This window comes from Saccopteryx leptura, chromosome 5 (assembly GCF_036850995.1).
Source record: "Saccopteryx leptura isolate mSacLep1 chromosome 5, mSacLep1_pri_phased_curated, whole genome shotgun sequence".
In the NCBI taxonomy this organism is placed as follows: domain Eukaryota; kingdom Metazoa; phylum Chordata; class Mammalia; order Chiroptera; family Emballonuridae; genus Saccopteryx; species Saccopteryx leptura.
In genome coordinates this window covers 73,796,095-73,818,470 of record NC_089507.1, presented here as the reverse complement: position 1 = coordinate 73,818,470, position 22,376 = coordinate 73,796,095, and the positions used below count along the sequence as shown (strand labels likewise).

Sequence of the window (22,376 nt, the reverse complement as noted above, 5' to 3'; positions counted from 1 at the left end):
TAATTCTGTAATAAATGATTTAAAATAATTCCTATGAAAAAGAGAACTGAGATGGAATTAATTGTTCAGTTTTCTGTTACACATTGATTACATTATATCAATAATAACTCATTGTCTACACATTTACCTAAATGTATATAAATGCATTATTCTGTGCCTAGTCTGTGGTGGCACAGTGGATAAAATATCAACCTGGAATGCTGAGGTTACTGGTTCAAAAACCCAGGCTTGTCGAGTCAAGGTACTTATGGAAGTTGATGCTTCCTGCTCTTCCTCTACTTCTCTCTCTCTCTCATTCACTCTCCCTTTCTCTCTCTGTCTTCTCTCCAGATGGATAAATAAAAAAAATTAAATGCATGAGTCTTTGAGTTCTCAGTAACTAAATTATGGTAGATGGTAGATGATAATGTCTCCAGAATGAATGAATGATGAAAATCAGCAGTGCAAAGGTTAGCTTGAAAATAGAGATTGTAAGAAAATAATCTAATCTGAATTTCAACATGGTGGTAAAAAAAACTGAATTTTAATGCATTTCTCTTTCTAATAATTTTCAAAGCTTTGATATTTTATCATTAATATCTCTGTGAGATATTTCCACAATAAAGATATAAATAGAGTCAAATGGCAAATAGTAAGTTTTAATGGTATGTTATATGTCCACTGATTTTACAGAATTTTGCTTTGCAAAATAGTTTGTCTTTTTAAAACTTTACTTACTTGTAACACTTTTCATGCTGTTATGATCTTACCTGACACAATTTTTTAACTTACAAAATCATCATCTCATAAACAACTGTTTTCATAAAGTTTTCTCAAAGTCATCTAATACACAACTGTTCTCACAGAATTCTAAGAAGCAACTAATAATCGCTATGAGAATGTTTACCTATCTTATTAGATGTTTTTGATTCAGAATAACTTCTTACTATTCACAATTCTGACATCCATAAATTAGTTTATCTTTTTAAGATTTTATCAAGTTTTTTTTTAGATTTTATTTATTCATTTTAGAGAAAGGAGAGAGAGAGAGAGAGAGAGAGAGAGAGGAGCAGAAAGCACCAACTCCCATATGTGCCCTGACCAGGCAAGCCCAGGGTTTTGAACCAGCAACCTCAGCATTCCAGGTCAACGCCCTACCCACTGCGCCACCACAGTTAAGGCCCATAAATTAGTTTAAATCCTTTTCCTTTCACTGATTGCTTATTGTTCAAAGCTTTAGTAAGTTTTGCTATTTTATTCTTGCATAATCTTACAGTATCCTCTTTTTTTTTAACCCTTTGAACTCTAAAAATATAAATAAATATATGAAGAGCTCATCACATTGGAAATTACAGACAGGCTTCTTCCATATTTCTAATAAAAACTCCAAGTCCAGCTACTATTTTCCATAACATGCTTTAGATAACAGAAAATTTAATTTATTAACATTTAAATAGTGAATAATTAAATATATCCTCAATACTTTGAACTCCAGAAAAATTTCTTTGAATTTTCAATACCTCATCATATTGGAATTAATTTTGTTAATATCTTAGCCTAAATATTACTTGTATACATTAAGTAGAAACTCTGTACAGTGTATTTGCTTTTTATTAACATTTGCATGGCTTCACATGGTAACTGATCTATTTTAAATAAATAGTTGTACATTTTTTATTAAATGAGTCCAGATTTTGAAGAAAAATATAAATTCTTTATAGCAGATGGCATTTCTTTTTATTTTTCTGCATATAAACATTATACAAACAAATAATCTAGAATGAGGAAAACATTATAATGGCTGAACATTTAAAATTAGCTTGTTTAGGAAAAGTTAGAAACTATATGATGTCACTTATACATGGGATATAAAACTGAAAGTAGCAAATGAAAAAACAAGAAAAATAAGCAAAAAATCATAGACACAGACAACAGTATGGTGGCTACCAGAGAGAAGAGGGACGGGAAATAGTAAAGGGAAGATGATTTGACTGGGTGGTAGACACATAATGAAATGTACAGACGATGTATCACAGAAATGTACTCTTGAAACTTATATAATCTTATCAACCATTGCCATCCCAATAAATTTAATTAAAAAATAAATGACTTAATAGGGAAAAAATAGCTTGTCTAGGAAGTGATAATGCACTTTTCCCACAATTTTTTAAGTAACTCTATAATGTTAAAACTTTGTGATATGAAAAATACTAAACACAAATTAAATACAAGAGATTGGTAAAATAAATTGAATAACCTCTAAGCTGCTTTGATTTCATTTTTATTAAAGAACAAGTAGAGATTTGGCCATCATGGAAATAGCTATTGTTTTGAGTTATGCATTATTTTGAATAAATTGATTAAAGTGATTTTTATATATCACTATCTTTTAGGAAAACGACAAGTTTTCATGTCAAAAGTATAAATTCAGAAACTGTTATTTCAAGTAAAAGTAAATGGACAATCAAAATAAAGTCAAATAAGCATCGATTATGGCAGAAATATACAAAATATAGAAAAACTGAGCATACATGACAAAATCCAAGAACATAGGCACCATCAAAGGCACTATTATGAGATTGACAAATGATTTCTTATTAATTATTACTGCTTGTTGCTTGTAATAAAATAAATAGATTGAGATTAACTTTTAATAAATTATCTGTTAAATCTCAAATTATGCCTAAATTATTAGGCTGGAACTGAAATTCACTTTATTGTCTAAAATTATTTAAAAAAAAATCATAATATTCATTCTTTAGTAAATGTAATTTAATATTATAAATTAAAACATATTAACTTTCTGATAGCCATGGGCTGACATATTCATTAGTGTTTGCATATAATTGAATACGCGCTTTAATAAAGGAACATGCTCTTTTCTTGAGGCTCAAGACACTTTTATTGATCTTTTTCCTTCTTCATTACCACGGTGAGATAAATTGATACAGTGTTTCATTTAGATTAAAAATAATATTCAAATATTATATCTGCACAGTGGTTTTTAGTGGCATTTGCTTCTTCAGACTCTTTTCATTTCTGACTAATCCATTCAGCAGATATGAAAATAGTTTATAATGAGAAGAAACACTGGGATATGAAACTGCTTTAGGGAAGACTTTCAATGTGCATTCAGAAAGTAAATAAATCCCCAGGGTCCACCCTTTCATGTGACTTTCAGTAAATTGTTACAACCTGTTCTATCAATACTAATGATCAGAGCATTTATCAGTGATACAATAAAGGAGAGAACAAATGCAAAGAAAAATATATAAACTTTTCTTACCTGGTCAAAAGAAATCAAAGAAAGTCTTACAGACTAGATGAAGAGAATAGCTTAAATCTCTGGTAACTATTCAAGGAACTACTTAGTAGCTTACCACCAAAGATGGACTCAGCTACCCACACGAGTATGCACACACACAGCAATTTGATTTTCCCACATCAAATAGTGATCATTCTTTTTGATTGCTTCTACATGATTCTTAAACTGTTATAACAGATAAATTCAAGATAGTATAAGAAGAAATTGGCCCTGGCTGGTTAACTCAGCAGATAGAGCGTTGGCCAGGGGTATGGATGTCCCAGGTTTCATCCCCAGTCAGGGCACACAAGAGAAGTGACCATCTGCTTCTCTCCTCCTCCCTCTCCTTTTCTTTCCCTCTTCCCCTCCCATATCCAGTGGCTCCATTGGTTTGAGCATGGTTCCGGGTGCTGAGGATAGGATGGCGATTTGAGCATCCACCCAAGATGGGGGTGGCAGGGTGGATCCCAGTCAGGACACATGTGGGAATCTGTCTATGTATCTCCCCTCCTCTCACTTAAGAAAAATGGATAAGTAATAAAGAAACAATATAAATGTGAAAGCAATACAATTAAAATATTTATATTTAATTCAAACCATCAAAATATGATTAGGAAAACTACAACTGAATGCTTAGAATTAGCATTTAATTTGGAATTCATTTTGGCCTACATGATGAGTCTTGTTGGAATCAATCATAACCCTAAGGCTATAAAAGGGAGAGAAACAAATCAAAATGTTTTGTTTGTTTGTAAAAGGACAAATATCAATAATTCTTTTTCAAAAATTTTCTGGCTTATAAAAATTAGTCTACAGTACTTTCACTATTTAAGCTCTCCATTTTTATTTTTTCTTCATACCTGAAACCAATTTAACCCAAATGTATGCAATACAGTTAAATAGACCTCTCTGCCAACAGAGTAAGGGAGTAATCTGACTGATCTAAATCAAAGACAGTAAAATTTGAGAGACAAAATTGGTCACATTTTAAATAGTAACATCTTCACTTTAGAATTAATTTTTCTCATTTTGAATTGACCCTCCTTAATTGATCTATTAATTAAAGGCTGCAGTTCTGCTGTTGTTCTCTGTGCATCCCAGAAGTCCTGCAAATAAATATATGAAGTGTTTTTTACCCAGATATTTTTTCCACTCCTGGTAACTTTCTATGAATAACGTTCTTATTTACAATGTATCACTTTATACAGTTATTTTACCAATCCTGAGTAGACAACACTGAAAAAAAGCAGAACTTACACAGAAAAGGATGTTCAAACAGCAAGAGGTAGAAGATATTGTACAGGAAAGGATTGACCTTTCACATCTAAAATCCATTATATCACTTCTTCATTCAACAAAATTACATTGTGTCTGATATGTGCTAATTATTGTGATGGATACAGAAATGTAAAAATATATATCTATATGCTATTCCTATAATGAAGAAAACCAACTTAGCCCCGTATATAGTCCTGAAGACACAGCATAACATAAAAACTATATTTTATAAGGAAGTGAAACTAAGAATAAGACCTATTCAATGATGTCACTATGAAGGACACTGGACACCACTGAGAATTAGAATAGGATTGTACACCAAAAGTCAGATTAGAAAGTTTCTAAAGATAAAATCTTTTCTCTCTTGCAATTTTTGAAGGGCTACAATGGCAATATGTTTTAATAAATCAAAGGGTTGACTCCCATTGGAGTTGACAGTGGGCTGCATTCTGTGCTTGAAAGCTCTTTTTCAATACAACAAATAAGGAATTTCCTTAAAAGAAAAAAAATTAAATTTAGTGTAAAGCAGTGACTATACTTTAAAATAAATGTGGGGTTATATATCCAGTCTTTCAAACTCTATTTCACATATACAACATCATGGATTTTCACTGCTATGAGTGAATACAAAATGCTGAGTTTAGGAAGTGTTCCAGTAGAGGACTACTATAAGCATATCCATAAGCATATCTACAAGCATATAAAATTATCAACATTTAGCTAATAAGCTTTACCCCACAAATAAAAAGTGTATTGTTTCGAAAGGTAAATGATTAGATATCTCTTGTCCAAAAACAAGTATGTACATTAGGTAAAAATATTAATGTGGGTGTATATTTTTCTTCTTCAATGGGGTTTATTAAAGATATATTTGTAATTGCAACTGGCAACAAGTTATAAAAGGACTCATTTCTTTTCAGTGACACTTTATGAAATGAGGCTGATTTTTTGCCTTCATTAGCCTAGAAAAAAATGTTAACAGAGTCCACCAATTTTTAAAAGAAATATCAAAACTGCACTTGAAACTTTACTTCATCACTTTTTTAATTGTTATTGGTTGATAAATTAGATATTGAGGCAATCCTTGTAGGTAAATGCATTATGATAAAATCTAACAAATACACTGTGTATTAAAGTGATTGCTTACTATAGAAACAAGGGTCTCCTTGTCTATATATGTCCAGATGAGTAACGCTGGGCATGTCCGGATAACCTCATTCTTATATTAGCTTCAGGCATGAATTTCCATTTGTCTTTAGACTCTTTTTTATGCTGTCTTTATGTATCTTTAACTAAACATACAAAAATAATTTTTAATCATCTTCCCACAAACGTATTCCAGTTTTTTAAAGTCCTATCTTAGAAAGATATAAAACTCATTTATTAAATATAGAGACCTATGTCACTATTATCCCTCTTTTTTCCCATAATCTATGACCACATCTTATTGATACTATTTCCAAAATATCCCCATTATTTTTTTCTTTCTCTTTTTTGTTGTCATATCACAGTGCAAGATATTTTATTTCATCTCTTTTTTTGGCTGTCACAATAGCCTCTGTTGATCTCTTTTCCTTCAGGTATTATATTCTGCATCACTATATATCAGCCTTGTTTTGCCCAAATAATGATCTCATCATATTAATCATGCTCAACTCTGTTTAGCAGCTTCTATTGTTGATTGCACTTTTTTTTAGCTTAGTGTTTAAGACACTTCAAATTTTAACACCAGTATATATAAATATTTTCAACTTGATCTCAGGGTAAGTCTCCTCAGTACATGTACATGCTACTGCTACTTTCCTTATAATAATTGATTCACTGTTCCTAAAATGCCATGCACTTCAAGACCTAGATGATTATTCAAACAAGTCCATCTCCCTAAAGTACCATTTTTCTTTTTCCCTTCCCTTCCCCTCTTTCTTTTTCTTTCTTTCTCCCTTTCTTTCTTTCTTTCTTTCTTTCTCCCTTTCTTTCTTTCTTTCTTTCTCCCTTTCTTTCTTTCTCCCTTTCTTTCTTTCTTTCTTTCTTTCTTTCTTTCTTTCTTTCTTTCTTTCTTTCTTTCTTTCTTTCTTTCTCTCTCTCTCTCTTTCTCTCTCTCTCTCTCTCTCCCTCCCTCCCTCCCTCCCTCCCTCCCTCCCTTCCTTCCTTCCTTCCTTCCTTCCTTCCTTCCTTCCTTCCTTCCTTCTTTCTTTCTCTGCCCTTCCTTCCTTCCTTCCTTCTTTCTTTCTCTGCCCTTCCTTCCTTCCTTCCTTCCTTCCTTCCTTCCTTCCTTCCTTCCTTCCTTCCTTCCTTCCTTCCTTCCTTCCTTCCTTCCTTCCTTCCTTCCTTCCTCTTTCTCTTCTTTCTTTCTTTCTTTCTTTCTTTCTTTCTTTCTTTCTTTCTTTCTTTCTTTCTTTCTTTCTTTCTTTCTTTCTTTTTTATCATTTTATATAGGAGGGAGACACAGATAAATCCTCCGTCTTCAGATCATGGCAATTTTAATCCTTCTCATAAGCATAGCCACTAAAATTTATTATTAGAAGAAAAACTTGTAGCCAAATGAGAAAGTGTGCCATTTTTCTTTATACATCTGTCAATATCCTTCTCATCCTATGAAGGTCAGCTCACATATTACTATCGGCCTTACTAAAATTAACCCATTGTTTCCTTCTGCTGTGCTCTTACTATATTTAACTATTATGTATATTACTTCTTTTGAAGAGATTAGGGTTGGGACTAGTTGGTTTTGGTGCTGGCCTAATGACTGTGCCAGGTGTTATTTTTCTTGAATTTGGAAAAATAATAGGATGTCTTCTATTAGAGTATCTGATCTAAAGAGAAGATTAATCAGTATCAATGTCCATAATTGAGGCTGCACATATACAAACAAGAAAACACTAAGGTAAAAAGTTAGATTATATTAGGAGTTAGTATTATTTTCCAGTGAAAAGAATACATGAATTCTATCAAGAACCTTCATACTTTCTTATCAGCAAGTTAGGTCAGCAAACCCTGTGACTTTTGTATGTGATAAGAACACAGCTCTTCCTTGGTAAGAAGACAACATAACCACACACTTGGTTTAAGAGCCTAGATTACCTTGTTATTTTTTCATACATTTTAGTTAGTGATAGAACTCAAATCGGAATACTTGTTTCCTGTGATGTATTCACTCTTGGCTAATTGAAGCCAAGTACTCATTTCCTCCTGGGACCTTTCATTCTCAGGCTCAAAGAGCAACTATTTAATGGTTCTTCTCAACCATTCTCTCTTGATGTCTTCCTCCACTAGGTAAAATAAGTCATTTGATTATTATCAGCAAATTCCTACCAATTAATATCAAATTGAGATAACTACCAGATTTTCACTCATTAGGAAATAAATCGCCATGAGTTTGACAGGTAGTCAGTAAATGCTCCAAATTAGCTTTGCCATCTTGTAAATATATCTCATTTTAGCAGAATTGAATTTTAATTCTTTCAAATTAAGTTAACTTGTTTTTCTTATTTTTGTTAAAAACTGACATTTCTTATTTATTTTTACTTTTGATTAATTTAAAATATTTATAACAGCAAGATGAACATAGTAACTAAAAGTACTCCTAAAAAATGAGGAGGGCAGGGAAAGGGAAGTAAAGAGGGACAAATATACATAATTGATAATGATAATGGGTGATAGGCACACAAAACAATCAATAGTTCAAATGCTATAGAAATGTTTACCTATGTAATCTTATTGATCAATGTCACCCTATTAAATTTCATTTTTTATTTTTTCTTTCCTTTATTTTTTTTTAAGTGAGAGGAGGGGAAATGTGGAGAGACTCCTGCATGTGCCTGACCAAAACCCAACCAGCGACCTCTGTCTGGGGCCCATGCCCTGCTTATCTGACACCAATGCTTGCAACTAACCTATTTTTAACACCAGAGGTGGGGTCTCCATGGTGCCATCCTCAGCATCCAGGGCTAATGCACTCAAATAAATTGAGCCATGGCTTGGGAGGGGAAGAAAGAGAAAAAGAGAGAGAGAGAAGGGGAGGGTGTGAGAAGTAAACTGTCGCTTCTCCTGTGTGCCGTGACCAGGAATGGAACCTTGGCCTTCCACATGCTGGGTTGATGCTCTGCCACTGAATCAACTGACCATGGCCTAAATTTAATTTCTAAGTAAATTTAAAAAAATGCCATAAGTTTTGCCATTAATAATGTCATAAAATAAAGAAAACTCTCATAACTAAAATTTCTAAAATGATGTTCTTCAATATAACAGAAATATTTTAAAATATAAAGATCATCTGACCTTGAAGTGAAACATAGTAAATTACTAGTTGGATGACAGGGAAACTCATATAAGTTTTTAACAATTTAATACTTATCTACCACTGATACAGATGTTCTGTTTCCTTTCAGGGATGTTCCTAACCATAATGTAAAGGCATTTTATAATATGTAAAAAATTTTCCAATGCTACATTTGCTTTTATGCAATATGATTACTAGATTGTATTTATTTATTTATTTATTTATTTATTTATTTATTTATTTATTTATTTATTTATTTTGGTGAGGGTGCATCAGGACAGACAGACAGGAAGGGAGAGAGATGAGAAGTATCAACTCATCATTGCAGCACTTTATTTGTTCATTGATTGCTTTCTCATGTGTGCCTTGGCCAGGGGACTCTAGCTGAGCCAGGAACCCTGTGCTCAAGCCAGCAACCTTGGGCTCAAGCCAGTGATCTTGGGCTTCAAGCCAGTGACCTTTGGGCTGAAGCCAAAGACCATGGGATCATGTCTATGATCCCACACTCAAGCTGGTGAGCCCACACTCAAGCCGATGAGCTTGTGCTGAAGTCGTAGGCCTCGGAGTTTCAAACATGCTAGGAGTCCTCAGCATCCCAGATTGTAGCTCTAGTCACTGTGACACTGCTTGGTCAGCCGTGATTACTGATTTTAAATAGATGACTTTTGTCACTCTAACCTCTGGAACATTTCACATTTAAAACTGAGCCAGAACTCTGTTCTCCAGCTGATATTATACAGTTGTCAGAACTTCATAAAATGGTTATATAGGATTCTTATAGATAAAAGGGGAGTGAAAAACAAAAGTTCTAATTAAGATAGTCGATATTTTTAAAAAATGAGGGAATTATTTTGCTAGTAGCCATGCCTTACAGGAAATATTAAAGGGAGTCCTTTATGATGAAAAGAACAGCCACCAAACAATAATTTGAATCTACATGAAATAAAAGGTGCTATATATAACCAAGGTGCTTTTTTTTGTTTACAGAAATCGACAAATTGATACTAAAAATGACATTGAAAGCCAAGGAAACCAGAATAGCCAAAATAAGCTTGGGTGAGTAGAGAATGGGTTAGAAATGGGGTATTAAAAATATTCTAAATTAGACGATGATGGGTGTTCAACTCTGTAAATATACAATAACCATTGAATAGAATAAAAGGGCAATTTGTGTTATGTGAATTAGATTTCAATAAAGGATATAAAAGATGTTATGAAGAAGGACACTGATTCTATTTTATTTCCACTAAAAATCAGTATGATAACCATTTTTTAAAATTTAAGATAAAATAATCAAGAGGATTTAAAAAAACATTATGTGAACACAGAAAATCATATGGGCATATTAATAATTTATTTATTTAGTTCACCACTCTGTTTACCTGACTCCAAGTCACCAAGATAACTATGATTGTTAAAAAGCTTAAAAATATATTCACTTTTAGTCATGTTTTATTTAACTTACATGTATAATGAATAATGACTAAAATAGATAATAGTCAGAAAACATCAAAACATTAATACTGAAATTAAAATTGGTGAGTAAAATAAAAAATGACAATAGATTTCCAATTATAACTTAAAGATTATTCCAATGATAAATATAAGATAAAATATTGTTCAATATTATTGAATAAAACCATACAGGGTTAATGGATGATATAATGAAATCTCTATAAAATTGTTTACCACAAATGCTACTTTTTTTGTTAGAGTAAAGACTAGCATTAGAATTAAGACACACTTAAGCATTATTAGTGGGTATCATAAGACACTTTTTGTGTGGGAAAAGACCTATATTCCCTATATGCCTTTATTTCATTCTGTAAATTTAGAAAATTTTAGATTTTTTGGAAAACTATTGAAGCATAGAAAGAAATACAATTAGGAGAAATAATACCTGGTGCTTCCACATTTTATTTGTTTATTTATTTATTTAATAGTTTTATTTAGACCATTTTAATGGGGTGACATAGATTTAGAGAAAACATCTCTAGATCATTTTGACATTTGATTATGTTGTATACCCATCACCCAAAGTCAAATCATCCTCTGTCACCCTTCATTTGGTTTTTTTTATGCCCCTCCTCTCCCATCACCCCCTCCTTCTGCTTCCTTCCCCTCCCCCAGATAACAACTGCACTCTTATCTATGTCCATGACTCTCAGTTTTTGTCCCTCTTACGTATGAAATCATACAGTTCCTAATTTTTTCTGATTTACATATTTCACTCATTAAAACATTATCAAGTTCCATCCATGTTGTCGTAAATGTCCCTATGTCATCATTTCTTATTTCTGAGTAGTATTCCATAGTATATACGTACCACATTTTCTTTATCCAACCTTCTTTCTATTGGAGAGCTTTTTGGTTTGTTCTATGTCTTGGCCACCATGAACAATGCTAAGATGAGCAAGGGACTGCATATGTCTATACATACCAATGATTTGAATTTTGAGGGTATATATCCAGTAGAGGGATTGCTGGGTCATATGGTAGTTTTATTCTTACTTTTTTGAGGAACTACCATACTTTTATCCATAATGGTTGTACTACTTTACATTCTCACCAACAGTGAATGAGGGTTCCTTTTTCTCCACAGTCTCTCCAACATTTGTTATTACCTGTCTCGTTAATAATAACTACTCTAACAAGTGTGAGGTGATATCTCCTTGTAGTTTTGACTTGTATTTCTCTAATAGCTAGTGAAGATGAGTATCTTTTCATATATCTATTGGCCATTTGTATTTCTTCTTGGGAGAAGTTTCTGTTCATGACTCTTCCCATTTTTTTATTGGATTGTTTGCTTGTTCGTTGTTGAGTTTTGTGAGTTCTAATTTATATATTTTGAACATTAGTCCCTTATCTGAGCTGTTTTTCGAAAATATCTCCCATTTAGTTGGCTGTGTGTTTTGTTGTCAGTTTCTTTTGCTGTGCAAAATCTTCTTAGTCTGATGTAGTCCCATTTATTTATCTTTGTCTTTACTTCCCTTGCCTTTGGAGTCAAATTCATAAAATGTTCTCTATGGCCAAGGTCCATGATTTTAGTACCTATATTTTCTTCTTTGTATTTTATTGTTTCATATTTTATATTTAGGTCTTTGATATACTTTGAATTAATTTTTGTACAAAGAGACAAACTGTAGTTGAATTTCATTCTTTTGCACGTGGCTTTCCAGTTTTCCCAGCACCATTTATTGAAGAGGTTTCTCCATTGTGTGTTTTTGGCTCTTTTTTCAAAGATAATTTGACCACATATATGTGGTTTTATTTCTGGGCTCTCTATTCTGTTCCATTGGTCTGAGTGTCTATTTTTCTGCCAATACCATGCTGTTTTGATTATTGTGGCTCTGTAGTTTAATTTGAAGTCAGGTCTTACAATGCCCCCAGCTTCATTTTTTTTCTTTAGGATTACTTTGGCTATTCAGGAGTTTTTATGGTTCCATATAAACCTGATGATTTTTTGTTCCGTTTTTTAAAAAAAAGACATTGGAATTTTGATTGGAATTGCATTATATTTGTATATTGCTTTGGGTAATATGGTCATTTTAACTATATTTATTCTTCCTATCCAGGAACAAGGAATATTTTTCAATTTCATTGTATCTTTTTAAATTTCCTTTAACAGTGCTTTGTAGTTTTCATTATATAGGTCCTTTCCATTCTTTATTATGTTTATTCCTAGGTATTTTTTTGTTGTTGCAACCATAAAAGGGATTATTTTTTATTTCATTTTCTGAGGTTTCATTATTGGCATATAAGAAAGCAATAGACTTCTGTATGCTAATTGTGTATCCTGCAACCTTACTGTATTGGTTTATTGTTTCTAATAGTTTTTCTGTTGATTCTTTGTGTTTTTTTATATACAGGATCATATCATCTGCAAAAAGTGAAACCTTTACTTCTTCTTTCCCAATATGAATGCCTTTTATTTTTTTTCTCTTGTCTGATTGCTCTGGGTAGAACTTCCAGCACTATGTTCAATAGGAGTGGAGACAGTTGGGCAGACTTGTCTTGTTCCTGATTTTAGAGGAAAAGTTTTCAGATTTTTGCTATTTAGTATGATGTTAGCTAGTGGTTTGTCATAAATGTCCTTTATTATGATGAGATATTTTCCTTCTATACCCATTTTGTTGAGTGTTTTAAACATAAAATGATGTTGTATTTTATTGAACGCATTTTTTGCATCTATTGATAGGATTATTTGAAGGTTTTTTTTGTTTTAGTTTTGTTGATATGGTGTATTACATTGATTGTTTCACATATACTGAACCATCCTTGTGATTCTGGAATAAATCCCTCCTGATCATGGTGAATTATTTTTTTTAATGTGTTGTTGTATTTGGTTTGTTAGTATTTTGTTTAGGATATTTGCATTTGTGTTTTTTGGAGATATTGGGCTGTAGTTTTTTGTGTGTGTGCCATCCTTGCCAGGTTTTGGTATTTGGTATTTTATGGTTGGCCTCATAAAATGTGTTTGGAAGTATTACTTGTTCTTTGATTTTTTGAAAGACTTTGAATAGAATAGGAACCAAATCTTTGAATGTTTGATATAATTCACTAGTATAGCCATCTGGCTCTGGACTTTTATTTTTTGGACAGTTTTTGATAGTTGTTTCTATTTCCTCCCTGCTTATGGGTTTGTTTAGGCTTACTACTTATTCATGATTCAGTCTAGAAATATTATATTGTTCTAGGAATTTATCCATTTCTTCTATATTGTTAAATTTGGTGGCCTATAGCTTCTCATAGTATTCTATAATAATCCTTTGTATATCTATAAAATCTGTGGTAATTTCTCCTCTTCCATTTTGGATTTTGTTTATATAAGTTCCTTTTCATTTTTTCTTAGTGAGTCTTGCCAAGGGTTTGTCAATTTGGTTGATCTTTTCAAAGAACCAGCTCCTTGTTTTATTTATTCTTTCTATAGTTTTTCTGTTCTCTATTTCATTTATTTCTGCTCTGATTTTTATTATTTCTTTTCTTCTGCTGGTTTGGGTTGCCTTTGTCTTCTTTTTATAGTTTCTTAAATGTGATATTAAGTTGTTTACTTGGGCTCTCTCTTATTTGTTCATATAAGCTTGTAATGATATGTTCCTCTTATAACTGTTTTTGCTGCATCCCTGAGATTCTGTATGTCGTGTTGTTATTTTCATTTGTCTGTATATATCTTTTGATCTCTGCTTTTATTTATTCTTTGACCCAGTCGTTTTTTAGAAGTATATTGTTTAATTTCTACATTTTTATAGGATTGTTTACTTTTTTTTTTTTTTTTAAAGTTGAATTCTAGTTTCAAAGCTTTATGGTCAGAGAATATGCTTGGTATAATATCAATCTTTCTGAAGTTGTTGATGTTAGTTTTGTGGCCCAACATATGGTCTATTCTTGAGAATGTTCCATGTTCACTGGAGAAAAATGTAGACTCTTGACATTTTGGAATGAAATGTCCTGTAGATATCTATTGCATTCAATTGTTCTAGTGTTTCATTTAAGGTCAATATTTCTTTATTAATTTTCTGTTTGGATGAACAAACTAGAGTCATCAGTGGTGTATTAAGGTCTCCAATTATGAATGTATTTTTGTCAGTTTTTATTTTAAGATCAGTTAGTGGATGTCTTCTATATTTTGGTGCTCCTTGGTTTGGTGCATATATAAAGTGTTATGTCTTCTTGATTCAATGTACCCTTTATCATTACGAAATGACCATCTTTGTCTCTGATACCTTTGCTGTCTTGTAGTCAGCATTGTTAGATATGAGTATGGCTACACCTGCTTTTCTTTGGATATTATTTCCTTAAAGAATTGTTTTCCAGCCTTTCATTTGAGTCTGTTTTTATTCTTGTAGCTTAGTTGTGTTTCTGGAAGGCAGCATATAGTTGGATTTTCCTTTTTAATCCACTCTGCGACTCTGTCTCTTTTTATTGGTGATTTCAATCCATTTACATTTAATGTAATTATTGACACTTGAGGGTTTCTTATTGCCATTTTATATAATGCTTTATAATAGCTGTATTTCTTGTTTGGTTCTTCTCTTTTGTTTTTCTGTCATTTGTTTTTGTTTGGTTGTATTCCATACTTCTTTCCCCTGTTTCTTTTTTTTAAACCATGTGTTTCAGTAGTGGTATTTTCAGGGGTGGTTACCATTAGGAAATTAAAAAGTTATATATCATATTCAATGTAGTCCATTATCTCATGAGTGCTTCTGTACTCCATCCTCCTTTGTTACTGCTAATTTTTGTCTTCTCCCCATTTTTGTTTTTGTTGTCACATTTCTTCTTTTTTTATTGTGCCCTTGTTGGAGTTTTACTTGTGAGTTTGATTTGTTTTGTTCTTTGTATTTGGTTGGATAACCCCTTTTAGTATTTCCTAAAGTGGATGTTTTCTGGTGATAAATTCCCTCATCTTCTCTATATCTGTGAATGTTTTTATTTCCCCTTCATATTTGAAGGAAAGCTTTGATGGATATAATATTCTTGGCTAGAATTTCCTCTTTCAGTACTTTAAATACTGTGATCTGCTTCTTCCAGCTTGCAGAGTTTCTGCTGAGAAATCTGATGATAATCTAATGGGCCTTCTTTTATATATATATATGTTGTAGTCTTCTTTTTTCTGGTTGCCCTGAGGATTTTTTTTGTCATTAATTTGTGATAATTTTATTATGATATGCCTTGGAGTAGGTTGGTTTGGGTAAGGTAACTTAGTGTTCTGTTTGCTTCTTGGATTCGAGGCTCTAATTCTTTCCACAGGCTTGGGAAATTCTCATCGATTATTTGTTTGAACATGTTCTCCATTCATTTTTCTTTCTATTCTCCTTTGATATACCCATTATTCTGATATTGCTCTTTCTGATGGAGCTGGACAATTCTCGTGGGGCTTTTTCTTTTTTAATTCATGAGTCTCTCTCTTCTTCTCTCTGTAGTATCTCTAGTTGCCTGTTTTCTATGTCACTAATTCTCTCTTTTTTCTGTCCTGTTTTATTAGCCAAGCTTGTCACCTCATTTTTCAGTTCACTTATTGAGTTTTTCATCTCTGTTTGGTTTCTTTTCATAGTTTCAATTTCCTTGGTGAGGTATTCTTTTTGTTCATTGAATTGTATTTAGATCTCTCTAAATTGCCTTTCCATGCTTTCTTGTATTACCCTGAGTATTTTTAGGACTTCTATTTTTAATTCTATGTCATTTAACTCCAAGGTTTCCACGTAATTAAATCTTTTTCTAGAGATTTTTTATCATCTATCTGAGCTACATCTCTGTCTTTTGTATCCATGATATTTAATTTCTTTTTCCTTAATTGCATTTGAGAGTGGTATTTTTAATAACACTAATAACAGGTAATTAAGAAAATAAAAGTTGAAAAAATAAAGTAAAAAAATTTTATATTGATAAGTGGAACAAAAACTACAGAGAACAAGGAGCAGGAACTCTGGAGAAATGACAAGATAGAAAAAAATGAAGTCAAAAACAAGCAAAATGCCACAAAGAAAAATGTGAGTCCAATATATAATAATTTGATGTTAAATGGCAATCAAATGAGAGCAAAAAAAAACAGGGGAAAAAAGAAAAATAAGAAAAAATATAAAGGAGAAGAAACTAGAAGGGAGAATGAAGAGAAAGAAAGGACAAAAAATATAAAGGAAGAGAAAGAAAAAGAAAAACTATAGAAGTAAAGATTTTTAAAATGAAACCCTCACAAAAACAAGAATAAAAATTGTAACAACTATGAATAATGTAGTTTAAAAGGTAAATAATAAAAAAAAAGAAAAAGGAAAGAGGTAAAAATGACAAAATGTGTTAAAAATGTAATATTTTTCTAGTTTTGAGAGGTAACTTATTCCTTTTTTTGGCAGGTGGTGACATATTATGAGTTTTGCCTCTGTGGGGCTCTTGGGCAGAGGTCTGCTGGTATGTTGCTGTGGCAATGACATAGGCTAGGCCTCAATCCCATTGGTAGGTGGGGCTTGTTAGGGCTTTGCAATTATATGGCTCTAGTAATGGCAGTCTCTGTTCTTCAGGCACCTTTCCTCAGGTCCCTCACACTGGAGCTAGCAGCCTGGAGACTTAGCTGTGGGGTCCACCTCAGGAACTGTCTCACAGCAAGGGAATATATGCACAGCCAGGTCCCCCCTCTAGCACCACTCAAAGAACAGTTCTGGGGGAAGGCTGTGGCAAGCAGAGCCACCAGTACAAGCAAGCAGGGCAGGGAACAGGCCAAGGGCCAAGTGACCTTCTGTTAAACACAGGCAAAATTCTATGGGCTGGTGGACATATCTCTCATGCCTTGGTACTCCATGGTTTTAATCTCCACAGGCTTTTTTCACTTGTGCTGCTTGGTAGCCCATGACAAGCCACGTGTGTGTCCAGCTCCCACGACTCCAGCAATGCTCACAGATGGTTGCAGCTGCCGTTCAGGCACCCAGTGCAGGCATTCTCAGGCCATTGGTCTTGGCCCATGCATGCTCCTGGCACTGGAGATTGTGGAGCTCGGAATGCCCAAAGATGCTGGTGCCCATGCAGGTGCCTAGTGTTCACAAACTTGGGCTAAGCACCCCAGTCCCTGCGCATGCTCTGTGCTGGGGATCATGGAGCTGGGAGTGACCAAAGACACTGGTGCTAATGCAGGTGCCCAACATTGTTAATTTCAGGCTAAGCACCTTGGCCCGTGTGCACACCTGCTCAATCCCTGTGCTGGCGATGCTAGGTTGAGCCGCTAGCACTGAGCCAGTTATTGTGGAGCTGAGAATGCACAAAGATGCTGGCGCCGGCCCATGCAAGCATCCTGTGCTGGTAATTTTACATGGATCCCACTACCCATGTGCGTGCTCAGTGTCCACAATCTCAGGCAGAGCCGGTGTGCTCTTTCCTTTGTTTGAGTGCCCACCCTAACTAACTCCATTCCTACTAATTCAGTCTCTCCTTTTCGCCTGACTCCAAACAAAAGTGCCCCCACCTCAGATCAGTGCAAAAAGTGAAATGCCCCATCCTCTGTCTTATATATTCAGCCACCTTTTCACCCAAACATACCTTTGTCTGGTGTGTGTAAATTTAGGGTGCTCCTAAGGTTTTCTTTCTCTGTGTTTAGTCGTTGAATTTGTTGAAATTTCAAGGGGAGAGATTAGGAGTATCTCTCACACCGCTGTTTCTCTGACGTCACTCTCCAAACCAGCTTCCACATTTTAAAAGTTAAAAGTTAGACTCCATTTTATTAATTGTCAAAGATATACCTCTTTTTCCTAAAAATAAAACATGCTTCTTTCGAGTCTGAATCTTTAATAATCTTCCCTGAAGAGTGGCATGTAAAACTTTAGTATTTATTAAAAATACATTTATAGTCTTTCTGAGACATGTAACCCTTCAGCTATGAATACACACACACACACACACACACACACACACACACAGTGGTGGTAGGATTCAAATAATTTAACAACTGGTCCTCAGCCCTAATGACTGTTTTAAGTATACAAAGAGATATACTAAAAGGTTGTTTATTATTTCATGCATTTAATACTTAAATAAGAATAAAAGAGGTACACAAAACTAGATTATGTTATAAGAAACAGTTTTAAAATATTAATTAAAAATATTAAATAATACCAGACAAAAAACAATAAATACTGTTATTTAAGATATTTCCATATTGCTTCTTGATTGGCATCCTCACTTGCAATTTTCTTAGCTTTTATCCGAGCATCATCAGCTATGTGATTTATCCTTAACCATTTTTTCACTGTAGGAGTAGGATCCCATTCTTTTAGAGGTAGGTTGATTAGACTAATATTTGATATATTAGAAATAATTAGGCAACTTCTCTTCTTTGAACATATTATTTTCAAATTCTTTTCACCTTTGGAAAGAATAAATATTACTATGGGTGCTTAGAATATGATGTTGCACAGATGAAAATTTAAAAAGAGTAAGGAATGTAAATTTGGGATTTCCACAATGGGTAGCTGCCCAAGTGACCATCTTAGAGAGAACTCTGATTACAAGTGCTATTTTAACAACCAATTCGCCAAACTCAACAAAAATTTATGTATGGGTTCTGCCAAACCATTGCAAACCAGCTGAATCCCACCATTGTATATATACATTTATAACTTAAACCTCAATGTAATTTAATTTAACTCTGTTCAATAAGTATATAAAAAGACTTTTATATACAGTGTAGATAGTAATATAAGAATCTCATCTGAAACAAATCCAATAAACTCATTCAATTTATTGGTACTTCTTATTAAACTCTCATTATATCCTGCCACTGACAAGGACTCAGGAAACTTTTGAAAATAATCAATATAATCATATATTTAGTTCTAGAGGGCTAAATAAAAATATTATTCTTATAGCAACCTTTACTATGACTGTTGAGTCTTAGGATGACAGCTCTCCTTATGGTCTAGAATAAATTTTATTTTTTTTCCAAAAATTTTTGTACATATTTTAACATATATAATTATGAATTATAGTTTAATAGTAAACATAGGCAACAAGAATATTTCTAACAATATATTCTATTATTTTTATCTACTTTTAATGTGACAATATATGGTTATCTTTTAAACAAGGCATATTGTAGTTTCCTATCTCAGTATCTATTGTTTTTCATTTTCAATCTTATACATATTGAATTTAATACCTTTCCTTAAATAATTCTTCTTATCCTTTCCCTATATGTTTTTATTATGTTAATCCTGATGAAACCTCCAAAGTATATCCTAAGGGCATTTTTTATTGTAACAATTCATTGAAACATGAAAGGGATTATAGATCATTTACTGCATTCTATCATTTCAGTCATTTCAAAAAGCATTTAGATAATGGTATATTTGAGATTAAATATCAAGAATAATATTTACTTTTTTCTACCATTAGCTTAAATAAATACTAAACAATTATATAGTCATTTCAAAGACTAGGCTAAATATCTTTTTAGTTTTTAAAAATTATAACATGCATATAAGAAAATACCACCAAGATATCTGTCAAGTTCAAACTGTCTCTTGATTTGCAGACTTACAATTTATCTCAGAAAGAATATCACTTAATTTAATTTTTTTAAACAAACACTTTATTTATTATTTTGAGAGAGTCAAGGGGAGAGAGACAGGAACATCAAGCTGCTCTGGTACATGCCCTGACCAGGAATTGAACCCACAATTTGTTGTTTCAGGTTGACACTATTAACCAATTGAACTAACCAGCCAGAGCTAGTTTTATTTCTATAAAGGTCTAATATAATATATAAAATAATGTAATGAGCTCAATTCAACACTTAATTGATTTTTATGTTTGTTCAAAAAACAAAACAATTTTTAGAATTTTTTTTTTCATGACAGAACAGTGATGGAATGAATTTATTAGTTTAATTATGCACAATCTTTCAGACATTAATTATTAGGCTCTATCACTCTTTCCATATTCTATATCTATCCTCATGTCCTATGTCATGCTTATAAAAGCTTCTGTTTTGGGTACAGAAATTATAACAGTTATATAATTATCACAATCAAATAACAGAAAAGGTTCTACAGAAGATGGCTAAGAAAGTACTACAAAACAGTATCTGTCAATGCATACAAAACTCATTCCTCTCTAATAGTATGGTGCTACAGGTGGTAGCAGCTTAGATTTTACCATGGGATACATTTATTTTTAAAGAAACATAAATTTTCATTACAGCTTTTTAGAGTATTTTTGTTTGTTTGTTCATTTGTTTCAGCATCTCTTATCACAATTTTTACCTGTATTTTTATATCATTTTAGCTAGCACCTTAAATATTAGTCAACTATTCTAATTTTACAAGGAACACACTCATTCTGATATGTTAGTCATTACTATTACAATGTTGAAACAAATGCCTATGTAAAGACGTAACTGTTCCACCTCATCTTTCTCTCATACAGCCCATTGTAGCTGCACATATATAGGATGGATAGTAGCAGAAGGAACATTTGGTTAAGAGTAGGTTCTCTTAAACCAGATTGCCTGGATCAATCTCTTGATTTAATTAATGGTTGTGTGATTACTGAGCTTAATTTTTTTGGGTTTGATTTCATGTTGGGCAAAAAAGTTTGTAAAATTTGTGTTATTTGGGTTTGCTCACTTTTATTGTTAAAAATGGCCACTGCCCACGTGAATGGCACTGCCAGGTGAAACTGCTAATTACCTCTCTGCTTAGGAAGGGCCATTGTTATGATAATGTTGCTGGAGGAGGGGTTTTTGCACCAAAAAAAGTTTGTGAGGAAGAAAAAGGAGAAGAGAAAGCAGCCAAGAGGGAGGGGAAGGAGAGGGAAGCCAGTTTGTGCAGAGAGTAAGAATCCATGTTGGCAGATGGGGAACCAGAGGTGACTGAGACTGGTGGGGGCCTTTGATTCTAAGAAAACCCGATGTGTCAGTAGCTTTGTGAGCACTAAATGAGTGGGTTTTGTGATTTTACTTGCCTGCTGGGTGCGAGGCTAGAATAAAGGAATGGCCCACCAATTTTTGGCTTCTCAGTTTCTTTACTGTCTGCCTGAATCTAATGGGAACCTGCACCTGCATGGCTGTGACAGCCGCAGCTACTAGCCATATATTTCATTATCACTACAAACGGGATATTAATGGTAAGTGCCTCTTAGGGTTGTGGTAAGATTAAATAAGTTAATAACCTGGCATATGGAAATACTCAATTCATGTTTAATATTGTTGTATGATTGATGTTATTATTAAAATTTTTAAAATGTTTTGTGTAATTTCAATTAATTTTTAGTGCGATTAACACAAACTCTCAATATCCACCAATTCTACTTTGCCTTTATAGCAGTAACTATTTTTAACATCTTTATTGAAGCAAAAATTAAATGTCATAAAATTCACCCATTCTAAGTGTACAAGGCAATGATTTTAATAAATTTAGGTATTTGTTGCATTATTACACAAACCAGCTTTAGAATTTTGCATCCTTCCAAAAAGTTACTTCATACCTATTTGCAGTCAATACCCAGTACTACTTCTACTAATTCATTCTCTGTCTCTGTATATCTGCCTTGTAAGGACATTTTATGTAAATACGATCATGCAAGATATACTGTTCTGCATCTGGATCCTTTCACTTAACAATCTCTTTGCTGTACATTACCATTGTAGCATGTGTATCAGTAGTTTGTTCTTTTCTATTGCTGAATAGTATTTCATTGTATGGAAACACCAGATTTTATTTATTTATTAATCTGCAGAAGCTCATATGGATTCTCTCTGCTTTTTGCTATTATAAATAATATTACCATGAACATTCATGTACAAGTATTTGTACATAGATATATTTTCATTTATGTAGAACAGATTAATAGGAGTAAAACTGATCCACTGTATAATAGATTATATGTAATTTATAAGAAACTGTCATCTGTTAATCTATTTTATCTTCCAATTCACAGTATTTAAGTATTAAGGTTCCCATGTCCTTACTGGGACACACCCAATTTTTTATATGGAAAAACTAAGCACAGAGTTTAAATAATTTGCCTAAGGTTGCTTAAAGAGAAATGGCAAAACAG

At 32.8% G+C, this 22,376-nt stretch overlaps 1 protein-coding gene and 1 non-coding gene across 2 annotated transcripts in view; both read right to left on the bottom strand.

Moving 5' to 3' along the window:
• The window catches only part of CCSER1 (coiled-coil serine rich protein 1), a 1,510,224-nt gene that overhangs the window by 50,715 nt on the left and 1,437,133 nt on the right, over nt 1-22,376 (bottom strand). The gene's annotated exons all lie outside the window — the stretch shown is intronic.
• Nucleotides 6,971-7,110, bottom strand: LOC136407394 (small nucleolar RNA SNORA29). The gene has a single exon (XR_010751934.1). It is a non-coding gene; the product is annotated as a small nucleolar RNA SNORA29 (small nucleolar RNA).